Source organism: Pleurodeles waltl, chromosome 8, assembly GCF_031143425.1.
Source record: "Pleurodeles waltl isolate 20211129_DDA chromosome 8, aPleWal1.hap1.20221129, whole genome shotgun sequence".
Classification (NCBI taxonomy): Eukaryota; Metazoa; Chordata; class Amphibia; order Caudata; family Salamandridae; genus Pleurodeles; species Pleurodeles waltl.
The window spans coordinates 809,291,243-809,316,535 of record NC_090447.1 but is presented as its reverse complement, the minus strand read 5'-3'; positions in this window follow the sequence as shown (position 1 = coordinate 809,316,535).

Genomic DNA, 25,293 nt, shown 5'->3' with positions numbered 1-25,293 from the left:
ATCAACCGGAGGGGGTGATTTTGTGTTGCTATCTTGGCCTCTGAAGAACATAGTTGCTTCCCATGTCTCAGCTGCAATTGTCATGGGGGGGGGGACAGATATTTGGAAACTTCTATTTTACTGGTGGCTGGATTAAACTTGAAATTAACTTCAATGGGGAACTTTGATGTGAGCTTCGATCAAGCAACTCATGTTCTACCTTGCCATATAATTGAACGAGGGAACCGTTATCCTCCTTTCTTGTGCCTGTTTCCGTGTTATTATGAAGTGCCGCCCCCAGATGGCCCCCACACCTCTAGTAGATGACTTGCTAGAGGTGTTTTCATTTGCATTTATAGAGTGCCAGTCACATTGTGTTAGAGGTGATGTAGACAATGCTTCATTTATTATTTGTTTACATACCATTCCATTCTGTCTCTTGCTTAAGCCTAAGGGTTCCCTAGGCTGAAGCTGGGCTGATGGCACATTACTTATATTATCTTCTGAAGACGGAGTAACGTCATGAGCAACCATGTCACTCTCCTTTCATACTACCTCTTGGAGTAGCCCTTTACTGTTCATATTGTTCTTCTACCGTGGCTCCTACGCCTATTTTGTGTTAAACATTGGGTATAGACTACGAGTTGCCTTTAATTTAGCCACTGTGTTTTTGTTTATTGCTTCTTTTGTTTCTTTGTTAATTTGCCAATGCATAATTCTCTCCTAAGTAGCGGTTCTAAATGTGTTCCTTGGAGCTCTAAAAACGTTACCACTGCAGGCTCCACATTGTTGTTGGGTGTGGGGACACTTCCTCAATGGGCCTTACCATCTTGGGTGAAACGTGCCATGATACTAATCACGACTGCCTGGACCTTTGGTACCTTGAGATGCCTCAATATTAGATGGTTCATGTATGCTGATTACTAGTAGGTCAAGTGAACTATAGTCATTGGAAAATTCCTTTTCCTGGATGTTCTTTTTCATATCTATAAGTCGAACAATTACTGTTGGCAACATGCTTAATTTATCAATAATCGGGACACATGCACAAGTTGGTAATAAAGGAGGAAGAACTGCTTGTACCCTAGTATTTAGAACGACCAATTTTTCCAGTTTTACGTTTATTCCAGAGATTTGTGAAGCCATGAATTTCATCAATTCTACCTGAATGTCAAGTTTATTCGATTGCATATTTAACGCTGAAATCGAAGCTTCTAAAGACTTTAGCAGCATACTATAAAGATTTTGTGTGCCTACCAGCCCTAACTTGGTGTACAGCTGTGACGCTGTATTTGTGGTGGGCTTTGGGACTGTCTCTAGTGGTGTCACTGTTGCTGGTAGTATAGACCCTGCTGGCCGATTTGCGTTTGCTTGCATGCTACATTTGGAGGTTTCAATTGTAACAATTTTTACAGATGCTTTTTGAGGCTCCATCATTGCCAGTGACATTTTTACGGATTTTAAATGATCAGGACTGCCTTCGTGCAATGGCAAATTTGCTGCAATTGGTCGAATTGTAGTTACTATTTTAGACTGCTTTGTTTTACTGTGAAGTGAGTTCATCCACTAAATTAATGGTTTTTACTTCCATAGCCTGAATTAAATCTGCATTACTTGAGAATGAGATTGATCTCAGCCAGGGATTATCCTGAAGGTTCTGAGCTGCCTGAGAACAACATTCCATTTCCTGACAGAGGTTCAAGCTTGTGCAGGATCTTGGTGTTATATGTGTTTGAGTTATCACATGGGTCTCAGTTCCCACTGCCAAAACTTGATCTGTCCAAATACCCTGATGATAAGGTGGAGATTTATGTTTGATAGGACAATTTAGCCGATTAGAAGAGTGTTCTTTTATGAGTTTATGCTCAGAAGTGCAATCTACAAAATGTATCTGTGCCTACTTTGTTATAATGTTTGATATTCTTGGAGAGACATCCTGGTCTGTCCCTGTTGAAAGCCCCTTGTTTGTCACATTTCCTATTTGATAGGCGATATCTTTTTTTTGTTGAAATTTTATTTATATAATATACAACAACGTACACGTAATTGCACCGTTGATTAGTTACATTACATCACCACAGCATTTTATTCCAGTCAGCCAGGTATAATGTCCAAATCATGCCTGTAACAGAGTTTTCAGCAGATTACATAGTGTTACAGCGCAAGCGCAGAAGGCATGATCGAACAACCCCAATGTGGCTGCAGAAGGGATTGCCGCCCGTCATGTAATACTTGGATAGTGGAGAGATGAGTAACACTATCTATAACGGTTCCAATATTTAAGACATTGCATTTATAACCATTGAAGTTTAATATTACCAGCCTGATTTATCAGGTCTAATCCTGAAGAGAGCGCTACGGATACGATCCAGAAAAACAATACTACCGGAATCCGATGGGGAAGCTTCTAACTGGGCCAACAGACATTACACCCTTGGTTAAGCAGGGTCCTCCATTCAAACAGGAGAGAGGAGGGGGCCTCTCGCAATGAAGTAGTATATTAACAGGGGGGGGGATGGGGCACTCCATCTTCCAGCAATTCTCGACCACTCATTCACAACCCACACATGTATTGTCCGATCAGTTAGGCCAAGACCCGGGCTCAGCCAGTCGAAGCACCTTCTGAGCAGACTTCCCCATTCCCTACATGTTCTTCGAGCAGCCCATCAATCATGCCTCGTCAGAGTGCCAGATCACGTTCAGCATGCTCATCTAATCACACTTTACGTAGTCGACATTCCTCCGCAGTCGCCCATTCAATGAGATCAGCCAGCCATGAATCATGCAATGGAGGGCCCGGGTTCACCCAATGGATCGCAATGGGTCTCTTGGCTAAAATAAGCCCCAGCTGTGCGAATCTGTATGCCATTTTATGCTCTTTTTTAGGGGTGGGAAGTAGTCCCAACAGGCAGTGTCTCATGGTTACCTTCACGTTAACAGCCGTCACCTCCCTCAGTGTCTTCACTGTAAGGTGCCAATAGGGTTGAATAGAGTTACATGTCCATGTTATGTGTTCAACAGTAGCAGACGAACCGCCGCAGCGAGCACATCGGTCACGTCGTGTTGGGAATGATCTATTTAGGCGGTGCGGTGACAGGTAAGCCCTGTGCATATAGTAAAAATGTGTCCGTTTAAATCTCACATTGCTAGTTGCACCCCATATCAGGGAACAGGTTCGATTCCATTCCCCATCCATAAGTGGAGCTCCCAGGTTCGCATCCCAATGATCCCTTGTCCCAGTGATGTTTATCTGGCTGTCCCTTTCTAGAGCCTTGTAGATTCGGGAAAGGAGACCCCGTTTACAACCAGGGTCAAGAAGAGTCACTGCAAGGTGAGATTAGGGAGGTTCTGCAGGGAAAGACGTCCAAATCTCCTGGGCCATCTGCGATAGGCTTGCTAGAGGGATTCAGCTTCCTCACGTGGATAAGGGATATCTAAGTGACACTGATGCTCTGATGAATCCTGAGCTGTTTGTAGAGTTTATTTTTCAGGAGTCAGAGGATTGGGAAGACCAGCCAAATTATCTGGCATTGTGTAATTTGCTGCTCCCAGATTTAAAAAAAACAAAAACTTTGCACTAGGGTTTGAATTCCCAAAGAAGGTTAGCAGGGGTGGGGGGGGGATTAAAGGATTCCCGCAAACTCCTCCTGTCCCGTCAGCTAACCATTCCATTGTCTCTGTCTCTTTAGTTCGTTGCATGCTTTTAAATTCCTGGAAAGTTTCCTCTGATTTGCCGTTTTGTGGCCGGGTTGTTGCTGTATCTTTCCACATCTTATTTTCATGCGAGTCTACAGCAAAGGTGTACGAAAGTATGCAAAGCCTGATCTGATCTGAGCTGATCTGAACAGTTGTACAAGTTGTACAAGTGATACGGCCGGTGGATTTGCTATGGTGGATTCAACAAGAGAAGCAAGCCACAGCAGCCTAATGCTGCCCACTTCTGCTCACTCCTGTCGATACCGCAGGTCAAAGCTTTGCTTCCTGCACCCTCCACCCTGATTGTTCATATGTTGTACTGAAGACGTTTTAAAATTATTACAACAGTTGTAGCAATGATGTTCCAATATCTGCTGTGGCGGCTATTGCAGGAAAGCACATTCACTAGCAAAAGTTCAACATTTCAGTGTGAAATTGCTGCGACGGCCTTAGACTTACTTGGGCACTAGATTGCAGGATTGCCAGATCAGTAGATAGATCCTAAACAGGTGCTCCGGGACACTTCGTGCCCCGCACCCCACAGCACAACACTAGGCTCCCTATGCTGTAACCGTGGTGTTTTGTGGTGATATTCTGCGGCAGACCGCTGTGATAGAGCGGAACGTGGTAACAAATTTACCTACGTTTGGACGCTCTTTAGGCCGATGAATCTTTTGACTTAGTGGGAACTCTCTGTACTCTTGATCGGTCAATCTCATCAAAATCAATGATCAATAACGAACATAAGCAACACCTTGAACAACATAACACTTAACGATTAATCCAGAATACATTTCGGCGAACCCTGACCTTTCAGTCAGGAATAACCACACCAGTTTATTGCAAAGTTAGTGAATTTATTTCCCTATATTAACAAAGCTAGCACAATGTAAATGTGTCTCAACACCAAATGATAAACATATGAACATTAATAGCTGTCCATAACGTCGAAACAAGTGCAATCTATGAAGCATTTGAATCACAAGGCATTCGATAATGGCAATGCAAAGCACTAATACGATAATCTGTAATGAACTAATTGCGTACATTTAGTCAGCATAACAAAATCTCAATTGCATCGTGCAACACATGGAATCCTCGTCTAACCTCGAATTAGCATCGGCATGTGGGACTTCATGCAAAAACAATTTAGCAACATTAATTTAGAAAACTCCTAGCTAGGGCCCTTATCAAAATCAGCAGTTGGTTACCTAAAAGAAACACAATGCAATTTTACAGTTTCCTTTCATATTTACCAATTACGATCAGCATACAAGGAAGTCTTCGTCTCACAGGTACCGTTCTTCGGTCATCATGGGTACCGTTTCTCGATCAGCATGGGACGGGACAAAGGGGCAGGGGTGAACGGGGCAATTGCCTCACGGCGGCAAGGTAAGACTAATACTTCATGCAAAGGGATCAAATCAAAGTTACAGTCTCTAGGGCAAGAATCATTTAAAGTCTCTTTCTCTCGATTAGAGAAAGAATCAAAATCTCTTTCAAAATGGCGTCGCAGCAAAGTGGGCCATAATAGCTACGAAGTCAAAATGGCAGGTATCGAGCTGGTTATGGCTACAATGGCTACCTTCTTCTCATGCACCTGGGTTTTATAGACAACAGTTCAAGTCCTGTAGGGTCTCCATTGGAGGGTCCATAGGTTAGCTTCAAATTGACCAATCAAACACGACAGTTCTCAAGCCTTTACTTAAGCATACATTATCCTTGGAGATGGGTACGCAAGTTGCAACATTGTTGTCCAATTAGCTTATTCTCAGAGCCTCCATTGTCCGCACCTGCAAGTCGACCTTGAATTTAAGAGAAAATATGCCAGGCTGGCACCAACTTTAAGATAAGCATGTGAACAGTTTCTGTGGAAAAGTACAGCTTCGAGCTAAAATACACGTTTAATAGCACAGTGGAAAAATACGAGCATCTAAACCGTGAGACCAGGCAACTAGGCCAAAGCCTCTGCTAAAGTAATGCTAAGCTAAAACATTTCAAACAAGCAAATCGTAGCACACGTTTATGATTATGTCGGATTAGTGCAATTCTAATTCACCACGTTATATAAAGCACGCGTATAAATGATGGCAAACTACTCTGAGGGCACATTTTGTCCCCGTACAATCTTTATTAATTCGGTTAAAGTCACACATGATTATTTCAGCACTACGTTTAAGCGTTAATAAATCAAAACCTTCATTTTCTGCTTCATCAATACCTCCTCTGATGACTACTAGTCATCACACAAATTTAGCCCACAAATGTTATTCCATTAAAATTCTGTCAGTTCCCTTTTCCTTTTAGTTCCCCTAGTTTGCGCTTTGTATTCTTCTGCCATTCTCTTCATAATTTTCTCTTCTTTTCTTCTTTTAATTCTTTCCATAATCATTATTATTCCCCTTTTTATTCCCCAAATTCCAAATACACAAATTATTACTATTAATATTCCTTCTATTATTTTCAATAATATTCCATTCCAAATTCCCCCAATCCAATGTCCCACTGAAGCTATTCCCTTTCCAACCTTCTCCCACACTCCTGGTTCTTTCAGTTCTTTCAAATCTGCACTTTCTTTTGTTAGATTAGCAAGCATAGTTTTAATCTTCACACTATTATCCGGTATATAGGTGCAACAGTGACGTGCACCAATCATTTTGCAAACGCCTCCATCCTTTGCTAAAAGAATGTCTAAAGCAAGCCTATTTTGAAGAGTCATAGCTCTTTCCGCTGCAAGCTCAGCATCTATCAGGATTATAGCACCTGAAAACTTTGTCAGCATGTTATCCACTATAGTAGACAACTTTCGTATCTTGATGGAATTCAACACAACTCCCAATGAAGGAATCATGGCTCCAAATATATCACCTACCACAGCAGCTGCGGTCTCTCTTTTCTGGATATTATGAGATCCAGATGTCTTTTGAATCATCGATACGTCATCCAGTTGATAAACCTTTGGGAACACTATACCCAAATAACATCTCCCCCACCATCCCTTGGGAAGACGATAATAAGCATTATGCCCACAAATGTAATACACCCCTGGAATGACAGGGTCCAGTCCGTCCATCATGAATGTCCATTTGGCCTTAAAAATAAACGTATGTTTGCACTCACTCGCTCCTACAAAAATATTGTCATAATATGATTCACCTCGATATATACAAAACTTCCCTACATGCCAAGCATCTAAAGCTATTTTCCCTTGTGTCTTTATAGCAGCAAAATCATAATTCTCTACTGAAGTCCTCTTACTTAGCTCCTTTTCTAATTTCGCTTTCATTTGAGCCCTTCTATCATCTGTGCGATCTAAAAAGCTTATTTCTACAGCAGAGACTGAGCAAGTAAGGTTCTCCCTATGAGCATGAGCCGTTTCAAAAGGTTGCATTGGCTCGAAAAAGTCCCTCATAATTTTGTAATCCCAATATCTTGCAGTTTCGCTTAGCTGCGCTATTATAGGAACATAAGCAAAGGTAACATCATAATTCGAGTAAAAATACTGTATGTTAGTTTGACCATAAAACCTAGACATTACTATACTACACGTAATCCCATATGTAAGAGGCATGTGGTGATAAGTTACCCCTTCCTTGACTGATGTCGGTATCTGGGTACACACATAACAATCCTTCGCATCCATAGTCTCAACATACTCTGTTAGTAAACGATAGAAAACGTTATACGAAAGCTCTTTCTTATCGTGCAAGAGCCTCTCATCCATTGCTAGTCTTTTCAGTGGGGTTAGTTCAGTGACAGTAACAGGAGCAATAGTAGAAGCAGTAATAGTCTCATTCTCACCCTTTCCATGCATTCCAAACACAATTGCCATTATTATTATTACACATGTAATTACCAAGCCTATACACACATATTTACAAAATCTCTTTCTATTGTTTGGCGCCATGATCTGTATAGAATCAGAGGGCTAGAAGCACTTACAAATGAAACTATTTAGCAAATCAGTTGCTGAGCTGAACAAGCACAATGTTCACACCGTCTTCTTCAAAAGGCCAGTCACTGTTCTGTTAGCAGCATTTGTCTCAATTCGGCAATAACTCAGTCTTTATCAATTTAGCAAGTCTCATCCGGTTTAGCAATGTCTCAGCTGGTTGTTTCTTTCACGTTATATTGTAGCAAGCAATATCATTTACTACTCTTTCAATCGACAGAGTCTATGAAGCTTTTCTTTTCTATTGGTATCTCTTCTTCTTCTTCGTTCTCGATGCTTAGAGATACAAACTCGTCAGTCCAATCATCATAGACTGCATATGCCCATTCAGGACCGGAATACCTCCTGTTTGGTATTCTTTTCCTCTTCAATTTTGCTTCTCTTTTCGACTCTGCTTCACTGGTACTTTCCTCTTTTGTCAAGTCTTTTTCTTCACTTGACGATTGGTCCACAACAGTCACTTCTTTTCTTTTCTCTTTCACTTTCGGCCTTCCTCCTTCGTTCAAACTTTCTTTACCCTTTTCTTTTATTGGTGAGATACTTAGTCTTCTTTTTGCACCGTGTCCGTTTGATGGACCTGCGATCTTTTCTGTGGGAGCTTGAACCCTTTCGTTCTGTTCTGCCTTATCCCCTTCTTCCGGGGAATCGATCGCGTTCTCCTTTTCTTTCTCTGTATCGTCTGCTTCTGGGAAAGCCCTCCTCTGATCAGGCTCTCCTACTTTTTCACTTTTCTCGAGCCCTTCGTCACCGTTACTTTCTTCAGGCTCTTTATCACTTTCAGCTGCTTCAGGCTCCTTGTCACCTTCAGCTGCTTCAGGCTTTTTGCTACCCTCAGCTGCTTCAGGTTCTTTGTCACCTGCAGCTTCTTCGTCGCTGTCTGAACTTTCTCCTTGGTCTCCCCCAAGTGAGTTGGTGTCTTCGTTGTCGGAGAATATTTCCTTTTCTCCTTCTTCTGCCTGTTCGCTTTCAGTTCGCTTTTGTTCTGTCTCAGCACTCGGCACTGCTTTATCAGGCACTGGTACTTTCAGCGCTTCAACTTCCTCATCTGTGGGACACAACACCTTCTTTGTGTGACTGGCGTGAATCCAGTTGGGAACCCCCGCACACTTCACAGCGGTAGTTGTCGTCAGAATCACTTGAAAAGGGCCTTTCCAACGGGGTTCCAGACACGATTTTCTCACGTGCTTCTTTACCACGACCCAGTCACCTGCTTTCAGTGCGTGTCCTGGACCTTGGATCGGTGGCAAGGTGGTCGCTTCCACCTGATGAGAGAAAGAGCGAACCACGTCAGCCAGTCCTTTGCAGTAGTCTAACACCATATCATCTGTAATATTCAAAAGCATGTTTGCGGGAACTGCAGGAAGTCTCATAGCTCTGCCCATGAGAATTTCATGCGGAGACAATCCAGTCTTTCTATCGGGAGTGTTTCTCATTGACATTAGCACTAAGGGCAATGCGTCAGGCCATTTCAAATTTGTCGATGCACATATTTTTGCCATTCTCGATTTCAGCGTACCATTCATCTGCTCCACCAATCCTGAGGCTTCAGGGCGATAGCTACAGTGTAGCTTTTGCTCAATGTTCAGTGCTTCGCAAAGTAACTTCATTACCTCATTGTTGAAGTGACTTCCTCTATCTGATTCTAAAGAGATCGGGAATCCGAAACGTGGTATCAACTCCCTCAACAATAGCTTGGCAACTGTAAGGCTGTAATTTCTACGTGTAGGATATGCCTCAATCCAGTGACTAAAAATGCACACAATCACCAACACATATTTCAGACCCCCATGTACAGGCATTTCAATGAAGTCCATCTGCATGCGGCTAAAAGGACCGCTTGCCCTCCCAATGTGACTCGCACTCACAACTGTTCCCTTTCCTGAGTTCATCTGCTGGCAAGTGACACATCGATGGCAAACTGCTTCTGCAGCTTGACGAAATCTGGGGTTAAACCAATCAGTTTTGAACAATCTTATCATGGCATCTCTCCCTAGGTGAGCCTGCCCATGATAGAACCGCCCAAGCTGTGATAAGAGACTATTTGGCAGAACAAATTTTCCCTCATGTGAAACCCATAATTCATCTTGTCTCTTTATGCATTGTGATTTGACCCATGAATCTCTTTCATCCTCCCCGACATTATTCTGTAGTGCTTTCAGTTCCTCTATTGTATCTACAACCTTCAAGGCAAATGCTTCAGCTGGTTCGAGTTCTGGTTCATTTATCGTATTCCAATCATCCTTTAGTAATATACAGTTCAAGGCACAAAATCTTGCGACTTGATCTGCATATGCATTTCCCAGAGACACATAGTCCTGTCCTTTCGTGTGAGCACTGCACTTTACCACTGCAACTTCAGCTGGCACTTGAATGGCATGTAACAATTCCCTTATTCTCTCCCCGTTTTTCACTGGGGACCCTGAAGAGGTCAGGAAACCTCTCTGTGACCATAGTTGTCCAAAGTCATGCACAATCCCAAATCCGTATTGACTATCAGTGTAAATGGTGACTTTCATCAATGCAGACAGTTGACATGCTCTGGTAAGGGCTACAAGTTCTGCTACTTGCGCCGAATAGACTCCTTGGAGCCATCCCGCTTCCAAGACCCCTGTTACAGTACATACAGCATATCCTGCTTTCAAAATCCCCATCCCATCTCTTAGACATGAACCATCAACAAAAAGAATCTGGTCATTTACATCAAGCTTGGTATCCTTGATGTCCGGTCGGGGTTTTGTGCAAAATTCAGTCACCTGAAGGCAGTCATGCTCGACGTCTTCAGCGTTCTCAAGTTCGTTATTTTCTCCAGGAAGCAAGGTAGCTGGATTCAACGTAGTGCACCTTTTCAGCTGCACGTTCGGTGAGCCCAGAATTATCGTTTCATACCTTGTGAGTCTTGCTCCAGTCATGTGTTGCGTTCGGGAGCGGGTCAAAAGTATCTCAACTGAGTGAGGGACCATGACTGTTACTGGGTGTCCCATCACTATTCCTTCACTCTGAGTGAGGCTGATACCAACTGCTGCTACGGCGCGCAAACACCCTGGGAGTGCTGCTGCAACCGGATCCAAAGTAGCTGAAAAATACGCTACTGGTCTGTTTACGCCACCATGGGCTTGGGTCAAGACAGACAAAGAACATGCATCACGTTCATGGCAAAACAATGTGAAAGGCTTCGTACTGTATAGTCAGGCATACCTAAAGCTGGAGCCCTGCACATGCATTCTTTCAGTTCAACAAAAGCATCCATCTCATCTCCTTTCAGCTCAATTTCATCCAAGGCATCCTTTTGAGTCAATTTCAGTAGGGGCTTTGCTAGGGACGAGAAGTTGGGAATCCACTGGCGACAATATCCCACCATTCCCAAAAACTTCCTCACCTCCTTCCTTGTCTTTGGTGGACTCATCTGAAGTATGCTTGTGACTCTTTCCTTCATTATTCTCCGTGACCCTTTCTCTATTTGGTGACCCAAATATTTCACTTTCTTCTGACAGAACTGTAATTTGGAAGGAGACACCTTATGTCCATTCCTTCCCAAATGGTTCAACAGAGCAATGGTATCGGCTGTGCAGCCATTTTCTGTCTTTGATGCAACCAGTAAGTCATCAATGTACTGTACTAGGGTTGACTCAAATGGCAATTCTAATGCCTCCAAATCTTTCTTTAGAATCTGATTGAATATTGACGGTGACTCAGAAAACCCTTGGGGAATTCGACACCAACTGTATACCCTGTCTAGGAATTTGAAACAAAAGAGGAATTGACTGTCCTCATGAAGAGGCACAGAAAAGAATGCCTGTGACAAATCGATGACTGAGAACCATTCAGCATCGCAAGGGACTTGAAACATTATCACAGCTGGATTCGGTACGACAGGGCAGCACTTTATTATGATGTCATTTATTTTCCTCAAATCCTGTACGAGTCGGACCTTTCCACTTGGCTTTATCAGTCCCATTATTGGTGAATTACATGGACTGCTTAGCACTTCTTTCAGTACCCCCTGCTTTACAAATTCGTCAATGAGTTGGGCAACTTTCATGAGGGTGTCTTGTGGCATGTGGTATTGTGGGGTCTGGGGAAAGATCGCATTGGGTTTTACCATCACTTTTACTGGTTCCACTCCTTTCATCAATCCCACCTCTTTCCCTGTCATGTCCCACACTTCTTTTCCGACTGTTTCCCGTAATTCTGCTGGGATGTCTTCTTCAGTTATCATAGGGAAGAGACAAATCAGAGGATACTCTTCGTCGACTGTTTCCATTTCATCCCCTTCTACACTGTCCTCTTCCTCCCCATCATTGCTCGTTTCAATTGTTATTCCTTCGTTTGAACACATTATCGAACAACCCAATTTACACAATAGGTCTCTCCCTAACAGTGCTATCTGACTTGAGTCACACACCACAAACTGATGTACCCCTTGATAGTTACCGATGCTGACTGGAACCGGATCTGTTATCGGGTTCGTCAGATGTCTGTTTGCTACTCCCACCACTTGAACTGTCCTCCCTGAGAGAGGCAAATTTGGTACTTCACTGCTCTTAACTGTTGAACGTGTGGCTCCCGTGTCAACCAAGAATGAGACACGATGACCCATTACTCTTCCCTCTACGTACGGACCCCTTTGATCAACTTCCAAGGATGCTGCAAGCACACAATCTCCTTCCTCTCCTGAACTCTCATTTTCCCATACGTTGTTTATTCCACTCTTACTGTGTAATGGGAACTGTTGTACTGTGCCATTTGTACTCATTACCTGACCCGTTACCTGTGGAGGAACCATCACTTGTTGCTGACTCATTGGTGCCAAAGGTATTTGCATTTGTTGATTAGGTACCATAGGTAACTGCTGTTGCATCGGCTGCATTTGCGTCATCTGCACACGAGGCATCTGCATCTGCTGCGGCTGCATAGGTTGTAATCCCTGCAATTGATTTACAGTCTGAAAATTTGCGTTTGGACCCCTCATTTTCGGTCCTCTCATTGTCTGAAATGCATTGACATCATTGTTTTGCTGACCAACACCTGCACCTGCACCTGCACCCGCACCTACACCTGCACCTTCCTGCACCACCATCGGGCACTCGCGTTTCCAATGACCGACGATTCCGCACACGTGACACGGCATCACCTTCTTCATTGCCTGCACACCCGTCACAACAGTGTTCAAATCCGGACCATTATTCACAAAACCTCCTCGACCTCTGCCTCTGGCCTGTGGCTGAAACGCCATGTTTCCCTGCAATTGCAACTGCTGTTGCGGTATCTGCTGTTGGAACCCTTGCATCCCTTGCAAACCTTGCAGACCTTGCAGACCCTGCAAACCTGTTTGAGCTGCCTTGAGCTGCATCATCATCACCTTCTCCTTCAACCTTTTCTGTTTTACCTCAATTTCGTCGCTACAGTATTTCGCATAAGTCAAGACCTCATCAATCGGTTTAGACTGCCAACAAATCAAATGCGACTTTATCATCTGACTTATCTCTGGTCTCAGCCCTTCCACAAATCTGAACACAAAATGGAGCATGTCCTTCGCCTCAATTGTTTCCGTGCCACTGTAATTCTTGAACGCCTTCAACAACCTCTCATAGTAACTATGAATCGATTCTTTAGTCTCTTGGGCAGTTCGATCAATCTTCTGCCAATCCACGTTTTTCGCGGGTACCTTCGTTTTCAAATGCTCAATCACCTTGTAGTACAAGCTCATCACCATAGGTGATGGTGCGCCCGTTTCCCTGTGTCTCTCCGGTTCACTTGTCGGCCAACCTACAGCTCTTTTGCAATCCTCCCACAAATCTGCCGGAACCACAATCTCAAACAGAGTATTCAGGTCTTCCCAGAGACATTTTGCAAGTTTCACAAACCTATCAGTCTGCTGATACCATTCAATTGGTTTCTCTCTTAGTTTGGGAAAATCGTCCGTGAAGGACTGAATGTCGCTTCTGTGCCATGGTACATGTACTAATTTTCCTCCTGCTGTCTCCCTCATTGGTAACATCGTTACTGTATCACTACTCTGCGGTCTTTTCTCATTGTTCTCTGTAGCACTGTCCCTCCTCTTATCCTTCCTCTTTACCCACCTGCTTTCCCATTTGTCTAAGCACCTCCACACTTGTGCACTCTGCAGCAATTCTCTAAGGTGGGTCTTCATGCCTGCTGACCTCATGTGTTCAAAATCTGTGGTCCCAAAATCTAACCTGTAGCTCCTGCTCAAATGTTTCGTCTTGTCTATGTCAACCCCGTTTCTGTCAGCTGCTTCCTGCAAGCCCTTATGTATTTTGTTCACTTCCTTCGTAATCCTGGGACATAGATACCTCAGCTCTTCTTCCGTGTAGGACTCTAACCTGTTCACACCCATAGTCCCTTCCACCAATTCTTGTGCTTCCATGTTCAACCTGACCCTATTCATGTAGTCTTCTCCTTTCCCACTAGCTGGACTTTGTGTGGAATTCAGACTGTTGAACCACTGGGTCAACTGTTGCGCATTCACCCCCATCAGGGTAGCGTTCACATCGACTGCCATTGATGGCTGCGGCAGTTTTTCAGTGGTTGATGCAAGAGGTATTATCAGTGGGGGGCTCGACCTCACCAGTGTTGACTGCGCACATATGGGACTAAACTCCATCAAGGATCCAGACCCAGTTGGCTGAGCCGGTATCGGAGTTATCCCTGGAATGTTTTCTATGCACCTTCTTTCTGTCCCATTCTGCAGCATTGATCCCTGACTATTCAGACCTGAATTTAGCTGACTATACAGAGGTACCACTGGACCTACAGTAATGGGTAACGATATCGCGTCTGGGTTCTGTCCGTTCCCCATGTTTTGTGGCATGTTCATTCCCACACCCTGGGTCATCATTGTCGGCATGCCCATCTGACTCCCCGTCATCTGAGGATGTGCATTTCCTCCCTGCATCTGCTTTTGAGGCATCAAAAACTGAGTCGAGTCAGCTTGTGCCATTGTTGGGTTGTAACCATTCTGTACTCCTCTTACTGTTGGATCTAGAATCATTCCTGCACTGTTGTCACTACTGTAGTACCCTGGCATCTGCGGCTGATAATTTTCTGCTGGTTTCAACACGGGCACATCTGGATATATTCTCCTAACCTGTGGTATCTGCGGGGTGAGCAATAAACTCGGGTCCTTAGATCCCGATGACGCTCCTGGACTCTGTGTTTCACTGCTCTGTATCGGTGCTGGAGGGGCAGAACTAGTACTTGGACCTTGTCCATTCTCTGCATAAGGCGGTGGACGGTCGTTCAGCAATTGCATTATCAACTCCTCATCCTCTAACTCCTCTTCTCTTCTCAACTTTTCCTCGTCCTCTCTATCCTTAGAACACTTTCTGTCTGTCTTACAGGTAGCTTTCTTACCTGTCTCTTCTCCTTCCTTAGTAATTGCGGGGAACAATTTGATCCCCTGCAATACATCTGACCTCCACACCTTCTGTGCATTATCCCACCTAGCATCCGCTAGTGTCTTTTCTACCTTCCTCATTCTGGTCTCGAACTTCTTTTGTTGTTGCTGTCTGGCCATTAGTTCCCAAATTGCTAGAGCCTCAAACTGTGCTGGCCTTGGAGGCACCTTCATGTCGTACATCGTGAATCTCAAATTCTCTAAAATCTTTATATTGAATGTCCCGTATATCGGGAACGCTACGCTCCCATGTTTCTCTGTCAACTTGTGCCATTGCTTTAGCCAAAGGCACGGAGCTACCCCCTTTTCCTCCATTACAATGTAAGCTGGTGTACCCTCGGGCGGCGTCTCTTCTCCTACGCTCGCTTTAATGTAAGACTCCCCCTTCATCGCGCTCCTGAATGCTTTAAAGAATTTCATTTTCTCGTCTTTTATTTAACCAAGTTTATAACCAATATTTGACTTCAATTCCACAAAGCTTTAATCAATAGGTAACCTCTAATTGCACAAATTGGTAATCAATAGGTGACTTTAATTCCCGGAATACTCTTCACCAGCCTTTCCCCTTCCAACCGAGTCCCACAGACTGCGTCCAATCCGTGCGCGACCCGTCTCTGCAACCAACCTATCCCAGCGCGGCTCTTAGTGACGTCACACACACACACACTGCGGCTGACAAAGCCTCGCGGCTAGTCTTCCTTCACTCACCTCCTCACGTAACAACTTCTGCATGTATCGCGAGCTACCAAAAAATAAAACAGATCTGTCGGTTTACTACAGGAAGGGTAACACAGTCGCTTCAGGACCTTAGGGACTTTTCACCAACCGTGACCACTATTCGATCTCTTTCACCAGCCTCGGCCGCTATTCGGTCTTTCTCAGTCCCCACATTCGCAAGCAAATCTGACCCGCAGACCTACTCTCAACTTGTCAATGATCTGTTCTAGTGCACTTAGAATCTTGTCAAAGCCCGAAGTCGAAGTTTCTTACACTCCTTAACACACGTACCCGACTTGTTGACCACGCCCGATCAACCTACTAAACCGCCCAGACCACAACATGGATCAACATACTCCGGAGTCTCTTGACCTCGCAGGGCCCGTCTCAACAACAACAACCACGTGGACCTTTTTATGCACAAAGCGCCACACGCACATGAAGTTCGACGACTTCCCTACTCTCACACTCGGAGCCGCACCTCCGTTATTTCTATGAAGTTCGACGACTTCACTACTTCTACACTCGGAGTCGCACCTCCGCTACCCTTAAAAGAAAACCCTCGCAACCTTTTCACACACCCTGCGGCAATAAGCTGTGCAAGCGCAAAACCCTAGCTTCACTCATACCATCACTAGTACCGCCAACGCTGATTCCACACCTCCGTTCTCTCCATTCGCAAGCTCCGAGATCCCGGGAAAGTCGCGGTGGACCTAGCCCATCATCATCTTGTCAATCCGTTCTACCCAAGAAAATCTAATTCAACTTTTCGAATGGGGTCTCAAAATGCGTAACCGTTAATTCGACACCATGTACTTTAATAGTACAGGGTCCCAAAAGACGTAACCGTCCTCTGCTACCATCTACTGATAGAGCGGAACGTGGTAACAAATTTACCTACGTTTGGACGCTCTTTAGGCCGATGAATCTTTTGACTTAGTGGGAACTCTCTGTACTCTTAATCGGTCAATCTCATCAAAATCAATGATCAATAACGAACATAAGCAACACCTTGAACAACATAACACTTAACGATTAATCCAGAATACATTTCGGCGAACCCTGACCTTTCAGTCAGGAATAACCACACCAGTTTATTGCAAAGTTAGTGAATTTATTTCCCTATATTAACAAAGCTAGCACAATGTAAATGTGTCTCAACACCAAATGATAAACATATATGAACATTAATAGCTGTCCATAACGTCGAAACAAGTGCAATCTATGAAGCATTTGAATCACAAGGCATTCGATAATGGCAATGCAAAGCACTAATACGATAATCTGTAATGAACTAATTGCGTACATTTAGTCAGCATAACAAAATCTCAATTGCATCGTGCAACACATGGAATCCTCGTCTAACCTCGAATTAGCATCGGCATGTGGGACTTCATGCAAAAACAATTTAGCAACATTAATTTAGAAAACTCCTAGCTAGAGCCCTTATCAAAATCAGCAGTTGGTTACCTAAAAGAAACACAATGCAATTTTACAGTTTCCTTTCATATTTACCAATTACGATCAGCATACAAGGAAGTCTTCGTCTCACAGGTACCGTTCTTCGGTCATCATGGGTACCGTTTCTCGATCAGCATGGGACGGGACAAAGGGGCAGGGGTGAACGGGGCAATTGCCTCACGGCGGCAAGGTAAGACTAATACTTCATGCAAAGGGATCAAATCAAAGTTACAGTCTCTAGGGCAAGAATCATTTAAAGTCTCTTTCTCTCGATTAGAGAAAGAATCAAAATCTCTTTCAAAATGGCGTCGCAGCAAAGTGGGCCATAATAGCTACGAAGTCAAAATGGCAGGTATCGAGCTGGTAATGGCTACAATGGCTACCTTCTTCTCGTGCACCTGGGTTTTATAGACAACAGTTCAAGTCCTGTAGGGTCTCCATTGGAGGGTTCATAGGTTAGCTTCAAATTGACCAATCAAACACGACAGTTCTCAAGCCTTTACTTAAGCATACATTATCCTTGGAGATGGGTACGCAAGTTGCAACATTGTTGTCCAATTAGCTTATTCTCAGAGCCTCCATTGTCCGCACCTGCAAGTCGACCTTGAATTTAAGAGAAAATATGCCAGGCTGGCACCAACTTTAAGATAAGCATGTGAACAGTTTCTGTGGAAAAGTACAGCTTCGAGCTAAAATACACGTTTAATAGCACAGTGGAAAAATACGAGCATCTAAACCGTGAGACCAGGCAACTAGGCCAAAGCCTCTGCTAAAGTAATGCTAAGCTAAAACATTTCAAACAAGCAAATCGTAGCACACGTTTATGATTATGTCGGATTAGTGCAATTCTAATTCACCACGTTATATAAAGCACGCGTATAAATGATGGCAAACTACTCTGAGGGCACATTTTGTCCCCGTACAATCTTTATTAATTCGGTTAAAGTCACACATGATTATTTCAGCACTACGTTTAAGCGTTAATAAATCAAAACCTTCATTTTCTGCTTCATCAGCTGCACCCACTACACCAGTTGCAGGCCATTCGTGGCACCCTCTGCCTGCAGCGTGAGCCCACACCACCTCCTCTGTCGTCTGTTGTTTGTCGTCAGTGGAGGCAGCAGGGGGATGCAGGCGACTACTGGCAGGGACTAGCGACAGAGGACTGGAAATATCGGTTTGGTGGCTCCACGGCATGCACGCTGCTCCAGCTCAACTCTGACGATGGTGGTCAACTTCCGGTTCCGATTGCCATTACCCAATTTCTTTCAGGCCTATTCCGGAATTCGTTCTAGATTGTTTTTTTATTCGTCCAAGATCAGTATATGCTGCTGTCTCTTCTTACGAATTTGGTTATCCCTGTAAAGCAAAAGCTCTCCCTACTAACCATTCCAGTCTCAGACTTAAAAGGGGGCCGGACAAACAGCAAAACTGAAATAACAGGGTGGATGGCAGGAAGCAATGCACAATCATCTTCAAGTTCAATTAATGTACTTGAAACTTGCCTTTATTGCTTGCCAGGTAAAGACTCTAGAAGATAACAATCAAAGAAGGGTGCAGTGGTAATTCACACCTTCATCTGATATCAGCAGGCTGCTTTAGCTGGCCCGTAGAGAAAAAAATCTATTTTAAGTTATTTTTGTCTGCATCACTCTTCGTTCCGTGTGGTTGTTTTTAACAGAGATGCAGGGTACATGGATGATAGAATGAGGCAAGAATAAGAAGTGGATGAATTGTAAGAACTGGACCAGGCCGAGGGATACAGGAGATAGAACAAAATCTGAAAAGAATGGGTACCCACTGTATGAGGACTATAATTTAAATAAAAGAAAACGATTATTGCTATGGCAGTAACACACCGCCTAAAATCTTAATGTGCTCTTGGGAAGATCCATGATTACCACTCTGTATCGAATATCTGCAGTTTGTAATAGTATAAAACTAGTCACTGCTCCTGTTATTCAATGCTTAAAATGAGGATACAGTTAAAAAAAAAATCCTTGTTCTGTTGTGCAAAGATCCATCAGCGCAAAGATCCAGCACTAAAAATCGTTACCGTCCTTTAAACTAATTTATTATGACTAGCGAATGAGCCAACAGGAACAACTTAGTGTAAAATAAATAATCTCTCTGTAGGCAAATAATCTTCTTTTAGGCACTGCTTTGAAATACACACAACCAATTTAAAGTCCAGCCTCAGCATAGAGAATGTGGAAAAAAGGACTTTTTTCATATCACACACCAGTGGCTTTAAGAAATAACGTACGAATTATGCAAAAGCTAACCCAGACGTGTCAGCGTGAAGTTCGTATTTCTCACCACACATGATTTCACAAAGCCTTAAGTTTCGCAAAAACAACCAATTCATTGCTAATGTATTCAACAGTTTTCAGATGAAGAAGATCAGGGCTTTTTTTCAGATGACACCACAAGGGTCTGGACTACTTTTACCCCCATACCTCTTTGAACCTCTGTCCTTATATTGAGGAAACAGCTCAAGATGTTGTACTCCAAGAAATACCTCAAGCATATGACTTGTCACATCAGGGGTGTAACAAAGGCTCTTGCTGTTCAGGGGGCCCCCAACCCTTTAGGGGTTCCAAAAAGGGGCCTGTTCAACCTAAGGCAAAGAGTATCTGTCAAATATGGTAGACTCAGGTGCCCTACTTCACATTATGCAAAGGCAACATCATTTTACGTTACACTCCAGGACCACAACTATACACAAAATCTCAGATTGGACAACCGAGTGCAGTAACAAGTTTAGGAGACTATAACCATAATAAATACAACAAAGGGACCCACAGAGCTGTTCACAGCTGCCAGCGTACTTAAAACCACAAAACTGTGTCACACTTCATCATCCACCACGCTGCTATGCGCTGAATCCCATAACAAAATAAACACGCCTCAGTGGTCATCACGCAAGACATAGAAACAATTCTCACATTGGATCAAAACAAGACAACATCCTTCCAACCGCACACTTTACACAGTATAGCATATTAATCATGTAGACAAGAGCTTCAGGAGTAGTAAGTGCTATATAAATGTGGCAAAACAATACTAATCCTGGACTCTTAAGGTTCTCATTTCTATGGAAAGATCCACGATGCGGCCTCTTCATCCAATGCAATCATTTTTCCTGCCTCGGTTTCACTTTGCTGCTCCCGCTTGCCGGCTTTGTCTCCGCAAACAAATGCTTGGCCTTATCTGTACACCATCTTAGTTGTTCGATTTGCTAATTGTCATGCTGGATGATGTAATCCATATGACCTGAACATGGGACCATGAATATGCAAATAACTCAACTGCCTACGTTTTGTGATTATTATGTCTTTAATGGCTTAACTGCTTCCACCACTCCTCCACAGTGACTTGGCTGATAGTATACTCCCCTTAAGAATTTCGACCCAACTTACTTTCACCTCAAACATGCTGGAAACACCTTCTTATCCTTTGCTGGCGTCTCCAGCATACAACCCTACACTACAATTATTTAAGCAGATGTTTTAACCGATCCTCTCTTTCCCCTCCATGCACTCGTTATCCTCTAAAATGTTCTTGCATATCCTCTGGCTTACAGCCACTCCCAACTTCTGGTTCTCCCCTTTTCCTGCCCGATTCTTAATCCCTGAAGACTTTTTCGAAGTTTACACCCCTTAATAAGGGACTGTCCACATTCAAATGCTGATGACTTCATTGTTTAAATCTTTTGGTCCTGGGAAGCATCTCTCACCCTGTTGCCAGTCTCTTTCCCACTGCTGACTTCAATTTTACCCCTGTCCCGGTAAATACCACTCACTACTCTGAGATGAGGTATTTACCAGAAGTGCAAAATACTTCATCTTCATGGTTTGTACATCACCAAATTGGGAATTAAACGTGGACTCTGTGTTTACCATCCCGATTCTGTTTGAATCAGCTTTTCTCAAACATTTTTGTCAGACAAAGTGTGCCAAGTCTGACCTGGCAAAATCTGTCGGGGAAAATTGTGAGGAGAGTGGCAGCGGGTGTCCCATCTGTACCGAAAAACTCAGCATTCTGATACATGCGCACACAGAAGTTTGTGAAGGGATCAGTATAAAAAGCAGCATTCGGGGCTGAGCTCTAATTGTGATGAACCCATCACTGAAGTGCCCCTTACTTCATACCTGTTCTTTACGTGTTGCTTGCTCCATGGCTAGAGTTTTTACCTATTTCTCTCCTCTGATTTCCATGTTCTGTGGAAACATCTGCGTCATCTACCTCCTGAAGGACCCTATACCCTTATTTCACAGACTTCTCCACGAATGGTCTCGTTTTGATCCCAAACTCCATACAGTATCGGAAGCCTGTATACTTTGTTAATTCTCTCTGGAAACACCTCTGCATACACTGAAAAAAATTCTCCTCCTGATGACCGCATTCCAGTTACTCTTAGTATACTATACTGCCAGTAACAGAGAAGGTGTATGGCATTTGTCAACACAAACATATTAATTATTAACCAAAGATCCAAACAATTAATTCCTTACATGTTTGATTTGTAATATCGTGCACACTCTAATGCCCACCTAGGACTAGACTGCACGAGATAAAATCATAAAAATAAATATATCATAAATTCCAAGACATTCTGAAGATTTTTTGATGTTTAAATGCTGCATGTGATATGTAAATGAACTAGTATGCCTAAAAGAACTAGAGGCCAGATGTACACATTTTTGTTTTACGACTCGCAATTTGCGATCTGTGTGGAAATCGCAAATTGCGAGTTTAAAAATAAAATGTACAACAGTGTTAATTGTCACTGTTAGCGATTTCCAGTGGGGTCGAAAAGACCTACCTCCTCAATATTCATGAGGTAGGTTGCAATTTGAGACCCCATTGGGAATGATCGCACTCACAGGGATGATGACCTGCTGGGGATAGCAGACCACCATATCTGTAACTGCTTTTTAAATAAAGCAGTGTGTTTTTTTTTCTAATGCAGCCCCTTTTCCTTAAAGGAAAACAGGATGCATTTCCTTAAAGGAAAACGGGATGCATTACAAAAAAAAAAAAATGAAGGTTTCTTTTCGTTTTTTCCAGGGTAGGAAGTGGTCCATGGACCACTGCTTGCTCTGAAAAAAGTTTTTGATTCACAAAGGGGAAGGTATCCCCAGGGGACCCCTTCCTGTCTGTGAATGGTTACCACCAACTTGAAGTTGGTGGTAATCTGCGAATGCTTTGCGACTGTATTTCGGTTGCAAAACGTTCACACGTACCAGTTTGACTCGCTATTAAGAAGTGATGTCCTTGGCACTCCCGGTTAACCCCTTTGCTGCCAGGCCTTTTCCTCCTCAGATGCAAGGCCTTTTTTGGGCTATTTGGAGCAGTACGCGCTTAGGCCCTCATAACTTTTGTCCACATAAGCTACCCATGACAAATTTGAATTATTTTTTTCCTACATCCTAGGAATTTCTAGAGGTACCCAGAGTTTGTGGGTTCCCCTGAAGGAGACCAAGAAATTAGCCAAAATGAAGCGAAAATTGTGTTTTAAAAAAAACAAAAATGGGAAAAAAGGGCTGCAAAAGGCGGCTTGTGTTTTTTTCCCTGAAAATGGAATCAACAGGGTTTGCGGTGCTAAAATCACCATCTTCCCAGCTTTTAGGAACCGGCAGACTTGAATCAGAAAACCACATTGTTCAACACAATTTTGGCCTTTTCCTGGGACATACCCCATTTTTACAATTTTTTGTGTTTTTAGCCTGCTTCCAGTTAGTGACAGAAATTGGTGTGAAAGCAATGCTGAATCCCGGACAGATAAACATTTCTGAAAACTAGACTCAATTCTGAATTCAGCAAGGGGTGATTTGTGTAGACCCTTCAAGGTTTTCCTACGGAAAGTAACACCTAAAATAAAAAAAATATTGAAATTGAGATGGAAAAAAAGAGACATTTCTCTCCACGTTTTCTTCTATATCTTTTTCCAGCCATGGCAGATTTTTGAAAGCAATATACTGTTACATCTGCTGGACTCTTTTGGTTGCGGGGATATATAGGGCTTGTAGGCTCACCAAGAACCCTAGGTACCCAGAGCCAATAAAGGGGCTGCACCTTGCAATGGGTTTTCATTGTATACCGGGTATACAGCAATTCATTTGGTGAAATATAAAAAGCGAAAATAGGTATCAAGGAAACCTTTGTATTTCCAAAATGGGCACAAGATAAGGTGTTGAGAAGAAGTAGTTATTTGCACATCTCTGAATTCAGGGGTCCCCATACTAGCATTTGAATTACAGGGCATTTCTCAAATAGAGGTCTTTTTTACATACTGTCTTACATTTCAAAGGACAAAATGTAGATAAAGACAAGGGGCAATAACACTTGTTCTACTATTCTGTGTTCCCCCAAGTCTCCCGATAAAAATAATACCTCACTTGTGTGCGTAGGCCTAATGCCTGCGTCAGGAAACGCAACATGGGCACAACACATTTTTACATTGAAATCTGACGTGTTTTTTGGAAAGTGCCTAGCTGTGGATTTTGATCTCTAGCTCAACCGGCACCTAGGGAAACCTACCAAACCTGTGTATTTCTGAAAACTAAACACCTAGGGGAATCCAATATGGGGTCACTTGTGGGGCTCTCACTAAGTTCTGTTACCCAGAATCCTTTGCAAACCTCAAATTTGGCCCAAAAAACACTTTTTCCGCACATTTTGGTGATGGAAAGTTCTGGAACATAAGAGGAGCCACAAATTTCCTTCCACCCAGCGTTCCCCCAAGTCTCCAGATAAAAATGGTACCTCACTTGTGTGGGTAGGCATAGTGCCCGCGACAGGAAATGCCCCAAAATACAATGTGGATGCATCAACATGATCTATTACAAAACAAACTGTTTTTGCAGGGGTGGAGGGCACCAGCGTTTTTGGTTCCATGTGCGGGGCTCATCTAGGGAAGCCTACCAAACCCAGACATTTTGACAACTAGACACCCAGAGGAATCCAGGGAGGTATGGCTTGCGTGGATACCCCAACATTTTCTTACCCAGACTCCTCTGCAAACCTCAAATATAGCTTAAAAAAAATCAAATTTTACACACTTTTCATTGTAGGATCTCTGTGCCGGTACAAATTTCCTACTGCCAAATGTTCCCCTCGGTCTGCCGATAAAAATGATACCCCACTTGTCTGGATAGCCCAGGTGCCTGCAACAGAAAAAGGCCAAAAACCTGTAGAGATTGAGGGATAGCACAGCAAGTTGAAAAGCACATATTTTTCTTTTATACATCTTTAAGCTGACTGCTTTGGGGGGCAGAACTGCCCAACAGTGCTTTGCCCCCTTTGTGGGGCGACCTTTGCGAAGGGGGTCGCCCCCCAACACAAAAAAAGAAAGGAAAGAAAACAATTAAAATCCCTGCAGTCTTGGTGTTTACTGCCCCCCCTCCCCCTTGGAGCAGATGGGCCGAAAAGAATAGGTCGATCTGTCCCCAAGGGGGGCAGAAATGGCATAAAATATACTGCCCCCTTTGGGGGCAACCCTTGCCAAAGGGCGACCCCCCCCACAAAGCACACACACACACACAAGATCCCTGGCGCTAAGTGGATATGGGCCTAAATAAAATAGGCCAATCTGCCCCCAAGGAGGGCAGAACTGCCCAACAGTGCTTTGCCCCCTTTGTGACGGGGGGCCGACCCTTGCCAAAGGGGGCGCCCCCAACACAAAAAAAACAAAATCCCTGGCATCTTGGTGGCTTCTGCCCCCCTGGGGGCAGATGGGCCTAAAAAATAATAGGCCGATCTGCCCCCAAGGGGGGCAGAAATGGCATAAAATATATTGCCCCCTTTGGGGGGCAACCCTTGCCCAATGGGTCACCCCCCCCACACAAAGCACACACACATGATCCTTGGCGCTAAGTGGATTCTGCCTCCCTTGGGGGCAGATTGGCCAAATACAAAATAGGCTGATCTATCCCGGGGGGGGGGGGAGAACTGCCCAACAGTGCTTTGCCCCCCCCAACACAAACAAAAACAAGGGAAAGAAAAAAAAAATCCCTGGCGTCTTGGTGGCTTCAGCCCCCCCCCCAGGGGAAGATGGGCCTAAAAC